Raw genomic sequence first — 17,296 nt, 5'->3', positions numbered from 1 at the left:
CTCATCTTTTCCTTTGCCTCCAAAATCTTTGCCGGACAATCCCCTTGAAATTCAAAGGGCCTTGGCTCTATCACCAGTTCTAACCTGACGCAGAATCTGAGACAAAGGGGAATCCAGCAAACCTGGGGCCTGCTGCTGAAGTCCCTGTGAAGGTCATTGGCAAATCAAACTGCCATATCTGGACTTCTACCAACAAGTTCCTGACTTTCACTATGGGTTGAAAATCAACAAACTACAGATCTGTGAAATCTGAAACAAAACCGGAAAGTTCTGGAAACCCTTCATCTGAACTGTGTTGAATTGTTATAGACCTGTAACATTGACCCTAGAACCAGAGGTCACTGCTTAAAAGTAAGAGGTCATCGATTTAAACTGAGATGAAGCGAAAATTGTTTCTTACTCCTGCTCTTCTTTGAATGATTGTATATATTTCCTCCTTTCATATTATATCTGCTGAGGTCTAAGACTAACTTCACTTTCAATGGCTAAATTCTTACAGCTCCTTTCGCTACTTCCAGCATGTTCGAGCCCACATATATAATGATTCACAGAATCAAAAATGCATTCACTGGAAGTTTATTGAAGAACATTTCAGGAAAAAACTGCACCCATTGAGGGAGGGGATGGGGAGGAACTTGGTAGGGGAGAAAGGAGGGGCACTTCAAAGGCTGGTGGTAATAAACTTTGTAAGGTCGGAACTTGGTTTGGGTCAGATTTGTCTGCTTTTTTCTTCCTGTTGAAATTTAAAAGCATTCCAATATTACTTGGTCTCAAAGCTCTAAAAATGTTTTCAGGAAATTATTCTCTTTCCATTCTAGTCTCTTAAGCTGAAACGTAAAGCTATAAACTGTAATCTCTAATTGAATTCTTTCATAGAATTTGCTGGATTTATGACCATGGATTTAAGTTCAAAGGATTATTCTCTCAGAAATTCTCATGAACCTCAGTAAGTTTGTATATCATACCTCATTTATCAGCAGCTCACTGAACTGACAGATCATTCAATCTATATTTTTCATGATCAAAATTACTAAACATCTGTTTGTTGCATGGCTATCAGAAAATATTTGAAAAATTGTACATGTTTAAAGCAAGTTTAAACCTAACATAATATTGTAATTGGAGTGTTAATATTCTTGGCGAAATTATTATGCAAAAATCTTCTTTATTATTACTATCTTAAATACTTGTTCAATTTATCATTATTTGCACATAATAGATGCAAAATCAAGAATGGTAAATTCCAATTGTAGGTTTCTATTTCTACGGTGAGGAATATTTTTACATAGAAATTTATCCTTTTATTTCCCTTTCAGGAAATTGCCACACCTTGGGTCTGACAAAATTGTTCTCTGAAAGATATAGCATTTTTGAAAGGATATTGAATACCAAATTTAAAAATTACTATGTTCTTTGTAAAGTACAAAAATGTTTCTTGATGGGACAAGAACCAGATTAATCCCTTACTTGTAACATAGGTAATAAAATGTGATAAATGCTATTAGTTTTCCTGTATCAGTCGTTTGCTGGATATTGCTGCATTAAAAAGTCAATTAAAAGATACAATATGTGCTACAACAATAGCAGATAAGAGTTCAGCACAGGCTTATCATCACTTCCTTGAATAGCTTGAGATTGTGCTTCTTGTTTCATGCAGTGGCTGACTTATAGGGGAATAAAATTGACAGATTAACAGTTAAAAGTTACTTATTAATTACCTGGAAAAGTTATTTATGATGAAATAAATTTCCAAAAGTCAATTTAGCTTTATCTCTGTGAAAGTATTTTCTTTTCAGTAATCCATTTTTTACAAAAATACTACTGTATAATTCCTGAATACCAATAATACAAGGCAACAGTTTAAATTTAACCCTACTTAGTTACAGCAGCAATGAATGAATTGCATTCCTTTGAGAAATCATCAGTTGATTTATGTGGTAATAACATTTATCAGTGACTTGTCATAGTCTGTTGAACATAGCCATCCAGAATTAACTCTTGTCACACTTTGTCATTCTCACTGGCAACATCTGCAGCCATAAACCTTTCCACACGAAAGATGAAAGAGTTGCTGTTTTTCATTTCACCAGCAGTAAATGTTATGCACATAAAGTTGCAAAAAAAACAAATTTGATACAAATATTGAAATAAATTTTATTTTTTTGTGTTTGGGCATTTATGATTGGCTCAGGTCTCAAATCCCGACAATTGGATTGAGTGAACTTGTTTGTGATCGTATTATTAGGTGTGAAGGGGTTTTCAATTTTCCCTTTGTAGCTGTGTAAATAATTCATTTAATTTGACGGATTCAGGAAGGAGAATTGATGGTGCTAATTAGAACGTTTGCAATATTTGAATCACAATTCAGCTGCCAGTTAACACAGGCATGCATTCGGCATTGTGTGAACTGGGAGCAACATTCCTGACTGAATTTGAATCAGGACACTTCCAGCGATTCCATATGAGATAGTAATTAGTGAAAATCCTAAACCACAAAAAAAAAGTTGTTATACCTCATTAGGAGTTGGCATTAATTGAGACTCTTCATCATGCATTTCGTGATATATCCCATTCAACAACCCTTTCTTGGCAATTTAATGTACTTTTTGAAAATCCAAGTAGAAGATATCTAAGTTTTTTGAATATTTATGATATACGACCACTGTTTTTGAAGATGTATTGCATAACTCCTTTCAAGTCCAAGTGTAAGTGGTGATCATTATAATGCTTTCCAGCAATTTCTAAACCTTTCTAAAATAATATTTAAGAAACAGGATGAATTTTGAGAAAAGTAGTTGCAGAAAGTGCTTGTTAATTTCATGTAATTCTTCATTTAGTTTGAGACATTTTTGAAGTGAAGGTTTGAAAGCTTGTTGAAAGACATAGAAAGCAAAAATTAGCATGCATTTTGACAATCCTGTAATCCAAATTACAAGGTCAACCATTATCCCAGCAGGGCATTAGTCTAGAAGAAATGTTTTTCCTTTCTTCCCCATGTAGATGCTCCTCCCCCAACTCTGGAACATTTTACTTTTTTCTTTCCACCAGATCATGATTGGAAAACAAAGCCTCTGCAAAAATAAAAACTCAAAGCAACTGCTCCCAGGTAACCTTAGCCTAACTTCCCCACTTTTATTTATTAGTTAATTTTTGGAAGAGTTTTATAGTAATTCATGCAATCAACAGAGCAGGAGCTTTCACATTTCATGTTATAGGTTGTTTTAAGAGGAAGGTTTGGACAGTCTGCTTTTGTAATTGATGGAGTTTAGAAGAGGCAGGAGGGAATTGATTGAAACATATAAGTTCTTGAGGGACCTTGACAGGGTGGATGTGGAGAGGATGTTTCCATTTGTTAGAGAATCTGGAAATGGAGGTCACTGTTCAAAAATGAGGCATCACCCATTTAAGACAGAGATGAGGTGATTTTTTTTGCTTGAAGGGTTGTGAGTTTTGTAATTCTCTTCTCAAAGGACAGTGGAAGCAGAGTCTTTACATATTTTTAAGGCAAAGGTAGATAGATACATGATAATGTTGCTGCAGGTAGGGGGATGTGCAGAGTTCCGATAACAAACAGATTGACCATTAACATTAAACCATGTAGCAGGTTTGAGGGGCTAAGCGGCCTACTCCTGCTCCTAATTTGTATGTTTGTAGGAAGATGTAATAGTACCAGAGGATATTGCCAGGATTGGTGAGCTTCAGTTTTGAGAGACTGACTGGACTCAGTGTTGCTTCCTTTAGAAAGAAGGCGGCTGATGGGGAGATTAAGTAGTGATCTACACAGTTGTGGAAAGTGAGCAGGAGGGGCTATTTCCCCTAAGTGGAAAGTCAATAATACAGGGACGCAAATTTAAATCCATTGGTAAAAAGATTAGAGGAGTGTTAAGGAAGAATGTTTTTCTGGATATGGCTGGCATCAAAGTTAGCAATCCTTGAACAAACTGGACAGAAACTTGTTTTTTCCACAGAATTTGTTCTTATTTGACTTTGCAAGCATGAAAAGTTAACTACAATAAACCTATAGAAATATAGAGAAGATCAGTAGAAATAAAATGTTCTGGCTAAGAAATTGCTATTGTTGATTTTAGTGCATAAATTTTTTTAAAAATGAATGGATTAATATTTTCTCCAGCTTTATAACTTTCAATGATATCTGTACAGTACTCAGTCAATTCTGGCCTTTTCTGCATTCCCGATTTCAACTGCACCATCATTGGAAGTCATGCTTTCAACTGCCAAACCTTTCCTCTCCCTTTTTCCTTTAAGACACTCCTTGAAAACCATCTCTTGAAGAGAATTTGTTGTCATCTATCTTAATGTACTTCTAACTTGTTTTGTTGATGGCTTCATTGGGACAGTTTTGCTACATTACAGGCACTGCATAAATCGAAGCTGTTGCCTTCAAAATGTAAATAGAAATGTTATTAATATGCATCATTTCACAAACAGTAATAATTCCCTCACATCAACAATTTGATACCAGTTATGCTTCAAGCACAAAATGGACCTTTACAACAAATTCCCATTATCACCTATATACAGATTAAACTGTATAGAACTTTCTATTACTTAAAATCATTGCACACAACTTTAAACTTCAATATTCACTTCCATTTAAACATTTATATTACAAATAGCCCCTGGAAAACATCATTCTGTGACAATGCTTTTACATAGTCACAAGGACTTTGTTTTGGTTAACTGCTGAATCTAGTAAACAATTAACTGCTCTGAAAGCTTCCCTCACTTGTAGGAGAGAAAAGCCCATAAACATGTCCAAAATGTAATGGTAGGGAAACTGCACACCCCTGCTTGAGCTGAACCCTGAGTATGTTCATAAAGTGTCAGTACCCACCATCCAAGGTATGCGCTGGTGATTCAGAACTACCTTGCAGTTGGAACAGACCAACAAAAATTATTTTGTCAGAGATGACAGAAACATAATTATCTGTGAAATTAGAGTTATAGAGTCATAGAGCACTACAGCACAGAAACAGGCCCTTCAGCTCATCTAGTCCATGCCGGCCTGGTTTTCTGCCTAGTCCCACCTACCTGCACCCAGACTATAGACCTCCATACCACTCTCATCCATGCAACTATCCAAACTTCTCTTAAATATTACAATTGAACCCGCATCTACCACTTCCTCTGGCAGCTCGTTCCACACTTGCACCACCCATTGAGTGAATTAGTTCCCCCACATATTTCACCTTTCACCCTAAACCAATGTCCTCTAGTTCTAGTCTCACCCGACCTGAGGGGAAAATGCCTGCATGCATTCACCCTATCCATACCCCTCATAATTTTGTATACATCTATATGATCTCCCCTCATTCTCCTGCGCTCCAGGGAATAAAGTCCCAACCTATTCAAGCTATCCCTGTAACTCAGGTCCTCAAGTCCCGGCAACCTCCATGTCAATTTTCCCTGCACTCTTTCAAGCTTATTGATAGCTTTCCTGTAGGTGGGTGACTGGAACTGCACACAATACTCTAAATTTGGCCTCACCAATGTCTTATACAACTTCAATATAACATCCCAACTCCTGTACTCAATGCCCTGATTTATGAATGGCAATGTGCCAAAAAGCTCTCTTCATGATCCTATCTACCTGTGATGTCAATTTCAAGGAATTATGGATCTGTATTCCCAGGTCCTTTTGTTCTACCACACACCTCAATGCCCTACCATTCACTGTGCAAGTCTTACCTTGGTTTGTCCTCCCAAAGTGCATCACCCCTCACTTGTCTGCATTAAATTCCATCTACAATTTTTCAGCCCATTTTCCAGCCCATTTTCCCAGCTGGTCCAGATCACTTTGCAAGCTTTGACAGTCTCCTCATTGTCCACTACGCCCCCTCATCTTGGTGTCATCCGCAAATTTGCTGATCTAGTTTACTACGTTATCATCTAAATCATTAACATTGATGATAAACAACAATGAGCCCAGCACCGATCCCTGCGGCACACCACTAGTCACAGGCCTCCAATCAGAGAGACAACCATCTATTACTATTCTCTGGCTTCTCCTGCAAAGCCAACGTTGAATTCAATTGACTACTTCACCCTGAATGCCATGCGACTTAACCTTCTGGACCAGCCTCCCATGCGGGACTTTGCCAAAGGCCTTGCTAAAGTCTATGTAGACAACATCCACCAGCTTCCCTTAATCAACCTTCCTGGTAAACTCCTCGAAAAACCCTATAAGATTGGTTAGACATGTCCTACCATGCACAAAGCCATATTGGCTATCCCTAATCAAGCCCTGTCTATCCAAATACTTATATATTCTGTCCCTCAGAGTACCTTCCAATAATTTACCCATGACTATGTCAGGCTAACCAGCCTATAATTTCCTGGCTTATTCTTAGAGCCTTTCTTAAACAACAGAACAACATTGGCTATCCTCCAGTCTTCCAGCACCTCACCCGTGGCTAAGGACACCCTAGACATTCTAAGTATCTTTGCTAGGGCCCCTGCAATTTCTGCACTAGACTCCCACAAGGTCCAAGCGGACACCTCATCAGGCCCTGGAGATTTATCCACCCTAATTCGGCTCAAGACAGCAAGCACCTCCTCTTCAGTAATCCGGATATGGTCCATGACCTCACTACTCTTCTTCCTCAGTTCTCTGTGTCTGTGTCTCAAGTAAATACAGACACAAAAAATTCATTTAAGATCTCTCCCATCCCTTTCAGCTCCACACATGGATGTCCATGCTGATCTTCAAGAGGACCAATTTTGTCCCTCACTATCCTTTTGACCTATAGCTATAGAAACCCTTGGGATTCCCTTTCACCTTGTCTGCCAGAGCAACCTCATGTCCTCTATTAGCCATCCTGATTTCTCTCTTCAGAGTTCTCATGCATTTCTTATACTCCTCAAGGACCTCATTTGATCCTAACTGCCTATACCTGATATGCGTCTCCTTTTTCTCTACCGTGGCCTCAATATCCCTCGATAACCAAGGTTCCCTAAATCTGTTAGCATTGCCTTTTATTCTAACAGGAACATACAGATTCTGTACTCTCAAAATTTCACTTTTGAAAGCCTCCCACTTACCAAGCACCCCTTTGCCGGAAAACAGCCTATCCCTATACATGTCTGCCAGATCCCTTCTGATACAGTCAAAGTTGGCCTTACTCCAATTTAGAATCTCAACCTGAGGACCAGTCCTATCCTTCTCCATAATTATCTTGAAACTAATGGAATTATGATCACTAGATCGAAAATGTTCCCCTACACTCATTTCTGGCACCTGCCCTGAGTAGGTACTAGTATTCCAGACAGCACATAGGGAACCTATTTGATTTGGTTAGCCACACCTAAGATTAATTTTAGTCTTGTGAACTAAATGTTGGAATTGGTCTATTATTGTCACTTGTACTGAGGTACAGCGAAAATCTTACCTTGCATACTATTCATACAAATCAATTCATTACACAGCGCATTGAGGTAGTACAAGGTAAAACAATACAGAATGCAGAGTAAAGTGTCACAGCTACAGAGAAAGTGCAATGCAGGTAGGCAAGGTTTAAGGTCAAAACGAGGTAGATTGTGAGGTCAAGAGTCCATCTTATCGTACTAGAGAGCTGTTCAATAGTCTTATAACAGCAGGGTAGAAGCTGTCCTTGAGCCTGGTGATACGTGCTTTCAGGCTTTTGTATCCTCTGCCCAATGGGAGAGGGTAGAAGAGAGAATGTCCGGGGCGGGTGGGGTCTTTGATTATGCTGGTCGCTTTAATGAGGCAGCGAGAAGAATAGATAGAGTCCACAGAGGGGAGGCTGATTCCCGTGATATGCTGAGCTGTGTCTGCAACTCTCTGCAGTTTCTTATGGTCCCAGGCAAAGCAGTTGCCATACCATGCTGTGATGCATCCAGATAGGATGCTTTCTGTGGCGCATCAATAAAAGTTGGTGAATGTCAAAGGGGACATGCCAAATTTCTTTAGCCTCCTGAGGAAGAAGAGGCACTGCTGAGCTTTCTTGGCCATGGTGTCTACATGGTTGGACCAGGACAGGCTATTGGTGATATTTACTCCTAGGAACTTGAAGCTCTTAACCCTCTCGACCTCAGCACTGTTGACGTAGACAGGAGCATGTGCACCAACCTCCTTCCCGAAGTTAATGACCAGCTCTTTTGTTTTGCTGACATTGAGGGAAAGATTGTTGTCATGACACCATGTCACTAAGCTATCACCTTCCTGTACTCTGACTCATCGTTATTTGAGATATGGCCCTCTACAGTGGTATCATCTGCAAACTTGTAGATGGAGTTAGAGCAGAATCTGACCATATGGTCGTGAGTGTATGGGGAGTAGAGTAGGGGGCTGAGGACGCATCTTTGTTGAGGCACCAGCGTTGAGAATAATCATGCTGGAGGTGTTGCTGCCTATCCTCACTGATTGCAGTCTGTTGGTCAGGAAGTCAAGGATCCAGTTGCAGAGGGAGGTGTTGAGTCCCAGGTCTCGGAGTTTGGTGATGGGTTTGCTTGGAATTATTGGAGGCAGAGCTGTAGTCAATAAACAATATTATAACATAGGTGTCTTTACTGTCCAGATGCTCCAGGGCCAGGGAAATGGCATCTGCCGTAGACCTGTTTGGGCAGTAGGCGAATTGCAGTGGGTCGAGGTTTTCTGGGAGGCTGGAGTTAATTCATGCTATGATCAGCCTCTTGAAGCACTTCATGAGGGTAGATGTCAGAGCAAATTTTAGCTATTCTGAATGGAAATTCACTCTACTCAAAATGATGGAATGCCTTCAATGGCAGGAATATTATGTTGAAAACAGAATCAATCATGAGAATATAGCACAATCAAATAATTTTGCTGAAACCATTTGCCATGATATTTTAAAATCATACAAACGTAATTGCATTGTAGCTTATAACTTAACTTGGGGACAAATTTAAATCAGATCTAAGGAGTCTGTGTGTTGTGATGAGACTGTCCTTGCTTCACAAAATCACAGCTGCTCATTTTCTTCTGTTGATGCTACACTCCTTAATATAGAACTGTCTAGAAGTATGATTGCTCCAAAAAAGGGACACGAAACCTGCACTGACAACTACCATCTTTTCCATTAACCAGCGGATCCACAAGAGATTCAATCTCAGTGTTAATCAAAGTAGCGTCATTACAACACTTTCCTCGATCTTTCTCAATTCTGTACCTCACCTCCAACAAGCTTTCTATTGGGCTGAAGTTACTCCTCAGGACAAATGGGAAACTGTACAGCTTACATCACCTCTTGCATATGTGCACATTTAGAGGCAGAACTTCAAGTCATCACCCATTCATTGAATAGTACAGCATAGGAACTTTTCTCACTACCCACAACTCCACCAATTTTTGTTTCATCTGCAAACTTACTAATCAGCCCAACCAGCTCCTGCTTAACACTGTTGTAATTATCTGTTCCCCAATTTAGCACTTTCCAACATATCCAGTCTTATCCTTATCTATAACTATCTGAAAACTTAAGGAGAAAGGATCACTATTCCCAACAGCGGAAGAAATGATCACCTGGCCAGGCTCATTTCCCAATACAAGGTCTGATATGTCCCCTTCCCTGGTTGGATTATCTATCTACTGTGTCAAGAAACCATCCTGGATACATCTAACAAATTCTGCTCCACCTAACCCTACTGGCACTAAGGGAGTCCCAGTCAATACTGGGGAAATTAAAGACACCATCATCATTGAAGTATACCAGAGAATCTAAAAACACAAAGGTCCTGTACCAACACCTGCTACACCACACCACTATGTTACAATAAAGGTCTACACTAAGACTCTGGAGGAAGGGGGAAACACTTCAAGGATGTTTTCAGTGCCTCGTTGAAAAAGTGCTTATATCCCCACCGATTCAAGGGAATCCCTGGCCCATGACCACTCAAAATGCAGGTAAATTTTTGGAGTGGCATAGAAGTTTGATTCCATTTGTTGGGAGTGCAGAAAAGCCCAGCATGGGAAAACTTCCTCAGATGCTGTGGGAATGCTTGGTGTATTGTCAAGGAGCACAGGGAGTTTCTCTGCAATTTCTCACAGGAGTTTAGGCAGAGCTAAGAGCACATCTGGAAGTGCAGTCTTTGGGACTTACTTTTTAATGCTGCTCTTTGTCATCTTACATGGACATTTGCAGTTACTACTCCTGAAAGGAAGCACCTTTCCACCAATCTGGCTGCAGCAATCGTAGGTGAGCACAGCATAGAAAAGCCAATAAACCAAAACATTGACCATGGCCATTGCAGAGAAAATAGACAAAGATGTCTGCAACCACTGGACACATCGAGCATCCTTGGTCAATGAATTCTTTCACTAAAGGTGAAGATTGAGTTAGTCTGTTTCCATCCATATGAATCATCTAAGATTTATGTTAATTAAAATCTTTTCTTCAAATCATTTTGATCTGATGAAATATGTAGTTGAGATGATGGGAGTAGACATCAGAAAAGTGTAGCAATTCATTGTGCCATGGCTTTTGGAACCTATATCTTCCATGTATATGAAAGCAGATACATGATAGAGGTGGTTGTTTTATTCAATGTTTGTATATGTTAGAACGACTTTGGCCACAAACAGATGTAATAGATATAAATAAGGTGAAGTTAGGCCATGTAGGTGGAATTATTCTAAATAATCCCTGAACTGGGAGTTGAAATGCATTAATGGAATTGCAGACTTTTTTTTGTTTGTTCTTTCTTTGCATATTTAATGTGTGGGAATGCAGGCACAACCAAATTCCAGAGTTTAGACAGAATATGGAAGGTACTATAGATAACAAAGATGCTCGATGTGTCCAGTGGCTTGAAGACATCTTTGTGTTGTTCACTACAATGGTGATGGTCAATGTTTTGGACAACCATATTGATTTGTCAAGGATTAGCATAATGTCTTATTGCTGATCTCAGAGATACCTTTTAGTGATCTGAATGCTCCATTGCTTCCACTGAGCAAATACTGTAAAACTTTGATAATCTACTCTCTGACCATTCAAAAATCCTGATAGTTCAGCAACTTGCTCACCAGGTAATGTCTCCCATGCTTCCCCAAGATCACTGGTGTCCATGCTTGCCTGAGTCTCACCAGGGCCCATATTCCTCCAAGACTCACCAGTGCCCAGTTCCTGCATTCCCCTGAAACTTACCAAGTTCACTGTAGAATTCATTATAATACTATTTAACATAGTGTTAAAAAAACTAATTTAAATTGTGTTGGGGAATTAAAATTAATAATAGCATAGTCCAGAAAATCCACGAGTCCAGCACCAACAAATTCTTGAGCATGCTGAATTATGGGATTTTACTATTAACATATTACTGGATCTGTTGTGATTTGGTGGAGAGTCATAGTCTTGAAGCCTTCTTGACTTGATCAGGAAGAAATGGTATTTTGTTGGTGCTCAGTCATAGGTGCTGTGGCTTTAATCAGTGCACTTCTCTGTTAGAACCTTTAATTAAGCCAATTGATTACAGTTAATGATTTCTCTGTGTTTGTTGAGAAATCCTAGAGCACAGGTGTTGTTAATAAAGCCAGCTGCATTCAGCCTTTCTAATGAAGTCAGAACCACTAGGAGTTCTTGGCTGCTTTCAAGGTAACAAAGTGGTGTTTCCCCACTCTTCAGTTTGTTGTCTGAGGAATGCTTTATCCATGATCAGAAGCTGGTTTCCCCCAAGTTACTTGAATTTTTGGTGGTAGAAACCAGCCTTGGCCTATAAAAGCAACAGCAGGTGAGGTTTATGAAGTGAAAGAATAAATAGCTCTGGTTTCCTCCAATGTCACAAAGGTGTATGTGTTGGACAGTTCATTTGCCATTGTAAATTGCCCTTGATGGGTAAGTGAGTGATAGATTTGGGGAGGGGGGATGTTGATGGAAATGTGGGGAGGAGAGGTTACAAGGACAGTTAATGAGAAATGGGATTATGATGAGAGCAGGCATAGACTTCATGGGTTAAAATGACCATCTAATTTAACTAGAAATATGGTAAATATATGGAGATTTTAATAAAACACAAATGTCAGCATAGACTGTTTGGGCTAAATGGCCAATTTTTTTTGCTGTATGACCTATGTGCTGCCCTTGACCTTTTACAGATATTGACTATAATTCTGCTTCATAAGGGCACACCTGGTTAAACTACTCTTTAGAAAGCCATTGATAGGGCTGTGGTTCATTGAACAGTCTTGGGACAAGTAAAGAGCTTTTTGTTTCTCACTCAGGATGTGTCTACTCTGCTTAAGAACCCTGCACTTCCTCAGTGTGGCACCACCACAGAACCATGAGTTGATGGGGTAATAAGTGGAGCAACAGATGTGCCCTCATCCAAAGTCTTTCTGGCAGCTTGTAGTAACCAGCATCTATAAGGTACAGCATACGGTAGAGATTATTGGCTGAGTAGCTTTTTTATACAGCAAAATTGTACTTATTTAATTCTTTGAGAGGGGCCAACAATATTTGCAAGACAGGAAAATAAAATTTCCTAGTTTGAACTCCAATTGAGTGTTGCATCTGTATGACATCACTGCATCAATGTCCTACATATGTCTGAACTGCATTGGTGCACCTTGTGACCAGACATTCTGAGTGGCATTGCATAAAATGTTTAATGAACCAATGCCTGGAACTTTGTTTTCCAGTTCCATGCACTTGAATGTCACAGTGCTATGTAATCCAACTATTAAACCAGAAACTTTGTGGCTGAGCAGCTGATTTGAGATGTAGGTTATGAGGTACAACAGTGCCATCTATAGTGAGTATGGTGAAAGAAGAATAAAACAAGAGTCACAAAGTAAGACAAAACATACGTTGTTACAATCACAACTTTGTAAGTTTTAAATTATCTGTCACATTGCATTCTGAAAGTCATAAACAGCTCTAAATTCTAGATTTTATTTTTTATTTGGGGTGGAGAAGGGAATGCTGCTAGCGTGCAGGCCATTTATTGCCCATACTTAATTATCCTTGAGAAGGTGCAGGGTGAGAGTATATCTTGGGAGGAGATGCTGTGACTGGATGGGTAATGTCAGGACTGCTGAAACTACATTGGAGGAAAAGATTTGGACCATTAATTGAAAAGCTGTGTCAAAGGAACTGAAAATCAGAGGAGGGTAATGTGCCATAAATGCCATCACAAGATTTGAGTCACTTTGCAGTTTAAGGGATATTGACCTGATGATAGATTCAGTCAAGGAGTTATAGGACAGATGGCCTTGTCTTGGGGAGGTGACAAATGCTAATAAACAGTGGTGGAGAAAATTTTTGTCAGTGGACAGGAGTTGGTGAAACTTGGGCTGTTTTACATTAAGGGAGGTTGGTGACATCACTCTGTAACACAGTATTAGTATTGTGCTTTACTGAAATGAGTCAGCCATGGTATAATAGAGAATATATTGGGAGTCCAGCAAGTTGAGAAGATGAGATGAGCTTGAGAGTAAAGAAACACGGGGGGGAAAGAACAAAAAAGTTTATTCTGCAGTGATAACTTTAGGGGGAGTTTGGGCCTACTGGACAAATAGAAAGGAGACAGAACAGCCTGAATGAAGCCATCATGAGCTCCTTGTGTGAACAAAATTAGGATGGAGGAGCAATGCTCATGTTCAGTTGGAGAAAATGAGGCAGGGTTGTTTTTATCACTGGGGTTAATTTTGCATGTCTTCAAGTCTGGTTAAAGCTTTGGGGTCAGTGATCTGTTGTCAGAAGGTTAAACCAATTGAGAATCAGGTGCACACGCTAAGAATAAAAACGTGGGCACTTGGAGGAACTGGACACAGGAGTAAACTTGTTGCTGGAGTCGTTCTGCAAATTCCATTTTCTGACTTTGTACATGATCACATGTTTGTTATTGTTTGGGGGGGGCAGGGGGAGAGGAATGTTAAAGCTGGGAGAGTGAACAACTCTATAGCACTATCTTTTACCTTTCCCGTAGAAAAAGCTCATTCTTTCTATTTTGTTGGAATGTGGTCAAATATAATCGCTATTTATTTATTTTCAGTAAGCTTCAATGGATTGCAGTTTGATAAATTTGTAGTCTACGATTTAGTACTTAAGTTTTAATTCTACTCCTGAGAATCCAGGAAATGAGATACAACAACTATGGAAATAGAAAACAACAATAGAAAGTGGATATGGGAGGTACATCACGTGTCTGGACACAATTTACCATGGTGATGACTGGTTGGATTTTTCTGTAGTTCAGGTTTTGGACCTATGAAAGGACTTTTCAGTGGAGAAGGCCTAGGGATGGACCTATAAGGTGTAAAAATGTATGTGAGTAAGTGGTTAGAACAATGAGTCAGGTGTTCTGCCCCAGGAGCAACAGGATAATACATATCTCAATTGCTGATTGTTCAATGTGTATATTAAGTATGATTGCAGACAGTTTAAAAGGATAAATTTATTATGTATTCAAACTTAGTTTTAGTAGCAAAAGGATTAAGGAAGAAGTAGATATGCCTCAGATGAGGGAAAAACCTGACAAAACTTGAGACCAGATCACTTTAATATTTTGGAATATTTTTGTTTAAGTGTGTACAAGTGTGGGAAGCAGAAGCATATGTAAAGAATTTGAGGAGGAAAAGGGAGGTTGGTGGCAGTATGATATTTTGTAAGGGCGCAGGAGCTTTATTGAATGGAGAGGTGATGATCACAAATTTGAAATAGGGAGTTAGTAGTAAAGGAGAGAACCGAGTACCCAAAGAGAGAAAACTGTTAACATTATCAATTACCATTGACACCAAGAAGGGAAGTTATGTGGTCAACAACTTAGTGGGAAAAGGGTTGAGGGAAAATGTGAGTCTTGAGGACAAGTTGTTTGGAGAGGACTACTTGTCCGAAGCTGGCCATTTCTTGTGGAAACCACCAGGTATGAATTAATTCTAAACTGTAAATTAATACAATTGGTTGGGACTATGGCACAAATTATTCCCTTTACATTTTGTCTTTTGTTGTGCTAAAAACTAAGGGCACACTTCTCTTGAAGGTGGAGACAATAAATAGATGTTCAATGTTCCAGTCCAGAGACCTCTTGATATTAGGCTTTCTCAGTTGGGTCAAAAACAACAGATGAGGATTAACAGTGATCTGAGAGACATGACTTTCCCTCCTTATTCTAACAGTATGCACGCAATAGCCTGTTGTTTATATGTGGTATAATGGCTAATTTTATAACAGAGCTCATTGTTTTGTGGCCAGGCTTCAGCACCACATCTATTTAATTATACACTTTTTTTTACAGATGAAGGGTCATTGATATTAATGTGGTGTCATTCAATTGTGGGAAGCCTGGCACCCAGAGAGCTCTGTGATGAGCTAATGCCTCACTTCCAAAGTGAATGTGACGGTGATCTTCCACTTTGTAAATATGAGGCCTGACAATAGTTTTATGCAGGCAAAAGACGGCTTGATGTTGTAAATGTGCCTTTGAAGAAATGTAACGATGGGGGTAGTATTTCAACTTCATTTTGTGATAAATGTTCACTTCTATTTGCAGGTGGAGGAAAACTCCCTGATTCATGCCTGCTTGATGATTGCAGTGCTGATCTGGGCAGTCTCCATCTCTTAAACATCTTCTGTTTATTTAAAACTCTGAATCCTGACCTACACAAAATACCACTTGGACAAGAGGCCAGAGGTGATGCACTACTTTCAGATTTAAGATCTGTAAACTAGGATCATCTTTGTGTTTAAATGTCTTCAGGACACTCTTCTTCCTAGTCTCTAATACTTTTATTTCTCACTCCAGTATTTCTGTATTCCATACTCTCAATTACTGAAGCCCGTGTATTCAGCTTTCTGTGCCTAACACGTTGAAAGTCCTTCCATTGATTACACCATCTCTGAAACTTGGTCTTTAAATCTTCCTTAAAACTAATCTCTTTTTGTACCTTTTTTTGCTTGGCTCTATACTCAATTTTGCCATTTGCTTCTGTGGGGCTAAGGCAGTTTTCTGCATTGAAGGAGCAAAATAAATGTTCTATTATTGTCTGTTTTTTGCTCTAATTACTTCCCTCTTCAAGGAGATACATTTTAAGTGTTATAAGTGTATCTGAATAGATACTTGAATAGGAAAAGTGTAGAGGGATTTTCCCTAACGCAGGCAAATGGAATTCACATAAATAATCATGTCAGCATGGACGAGATGGGTCGACAGGGTCTGTTTCTGTGCTGTACGATTCTGATCCTTTCTATCAGACCAAGTTATGTTAATGTTACTGTTCTATTGATTTCCAGTTTTTGTATTCCTTTCCACTTCACTTATTTTAGAACTAGATCTAGCTTTGCCTTCCAATGTAGGCTACAATCATCAGGCATCCTTTAAATATAAACCTAATCAATGTAGAGGGAATATGGTCTGGAGAAGACAAACTGGTGATTGTTTTGGATTTAAAAACTCATTAAATCCACATGTATATCTTCAAGCTTCTGGTCATCTGTCACTTTTTAATTCTCTTCTATCATGACTTCTCTCCTTGGTCTCCTGTAGCTTTCAACAAACATCTTTCAGGAAGGCACTCTACAAACTTCTGGACTCAACGCCAAGTTCAACAGTTTCTTACCTTACTGCTACCATTTTTCCCACACAGATGTTGGTAATGATTCTGCTGTTTGTATATTTTGTGCTTGCCTTCCACACTATTTTTGTAACTTTGTTTCTTACTCCCCTTCTGTATCTGCTTAAAGTCTGTAGCATTTACTGAAAGCTGATTAACCTGAAATGTCGGTTTTGTTTTTCTCTCCACTAATTTCCAAGCTTTCGAGCAATTAAATGTATTATAGGCCTACTCTTCTATAGACAAATTAGAGGCAAATGCAGTTTTGCATTTACCTCTGCTTTTCAGCTGCCTCAATGAACTACCAAAAAAAACTGACCTTCCTTTTGTTCTAAATAATGCAGAATTTTCACCATCCTCTTTATTCTGCTGCTATACTGGCATCTTTCATACAAACATCAGAATTGTGCTATCCTATCCCTGTTGAATATTTTCCATCAGGGAACATTTACCACCAAATCTTGCACCAATCTAAGGCACATCCTAATTGCGCTGTTGTTGCACCCTGAAAGTAATTATTATCTCAAGCTCACTAATTTTATTCATTCTTTGTGCATTCATGTCATTTCAAACTGTCTTTATTTTAATCCATTTTATTCTGATTATTTTTCTTTTAACTGCAGTGATTTTCACATTTAGGCCAGGGTTGAAGTGTTAAGGATGGTCATATGTTCTCTCCATTAGCTTGCCAGTTTACAAAGGATTGTTTTGCATCTTAACCTTCATTGTGTTGATATGGGTTATCTT

Source organism: Pristis pectinata, chromosome 10 (genome assembly GCF_009764475.1).
Source record: "Pristis pectinata isolate sPriPec2 chromosome 10, sPriPec2.1.pri, whole genome shotgun sequence".
Taxonomy (NCBI): Eukaryota; Metazoa; Chordata; class Chondrichthyes; order Rhinopristiformes; family Pristidae; genus Pristis; species Pristis pectinata.
The sequence above is the reverse complement of the archived record's forward strand: the minus strand, read 5'-3'. Positions refer to the sequence as shown.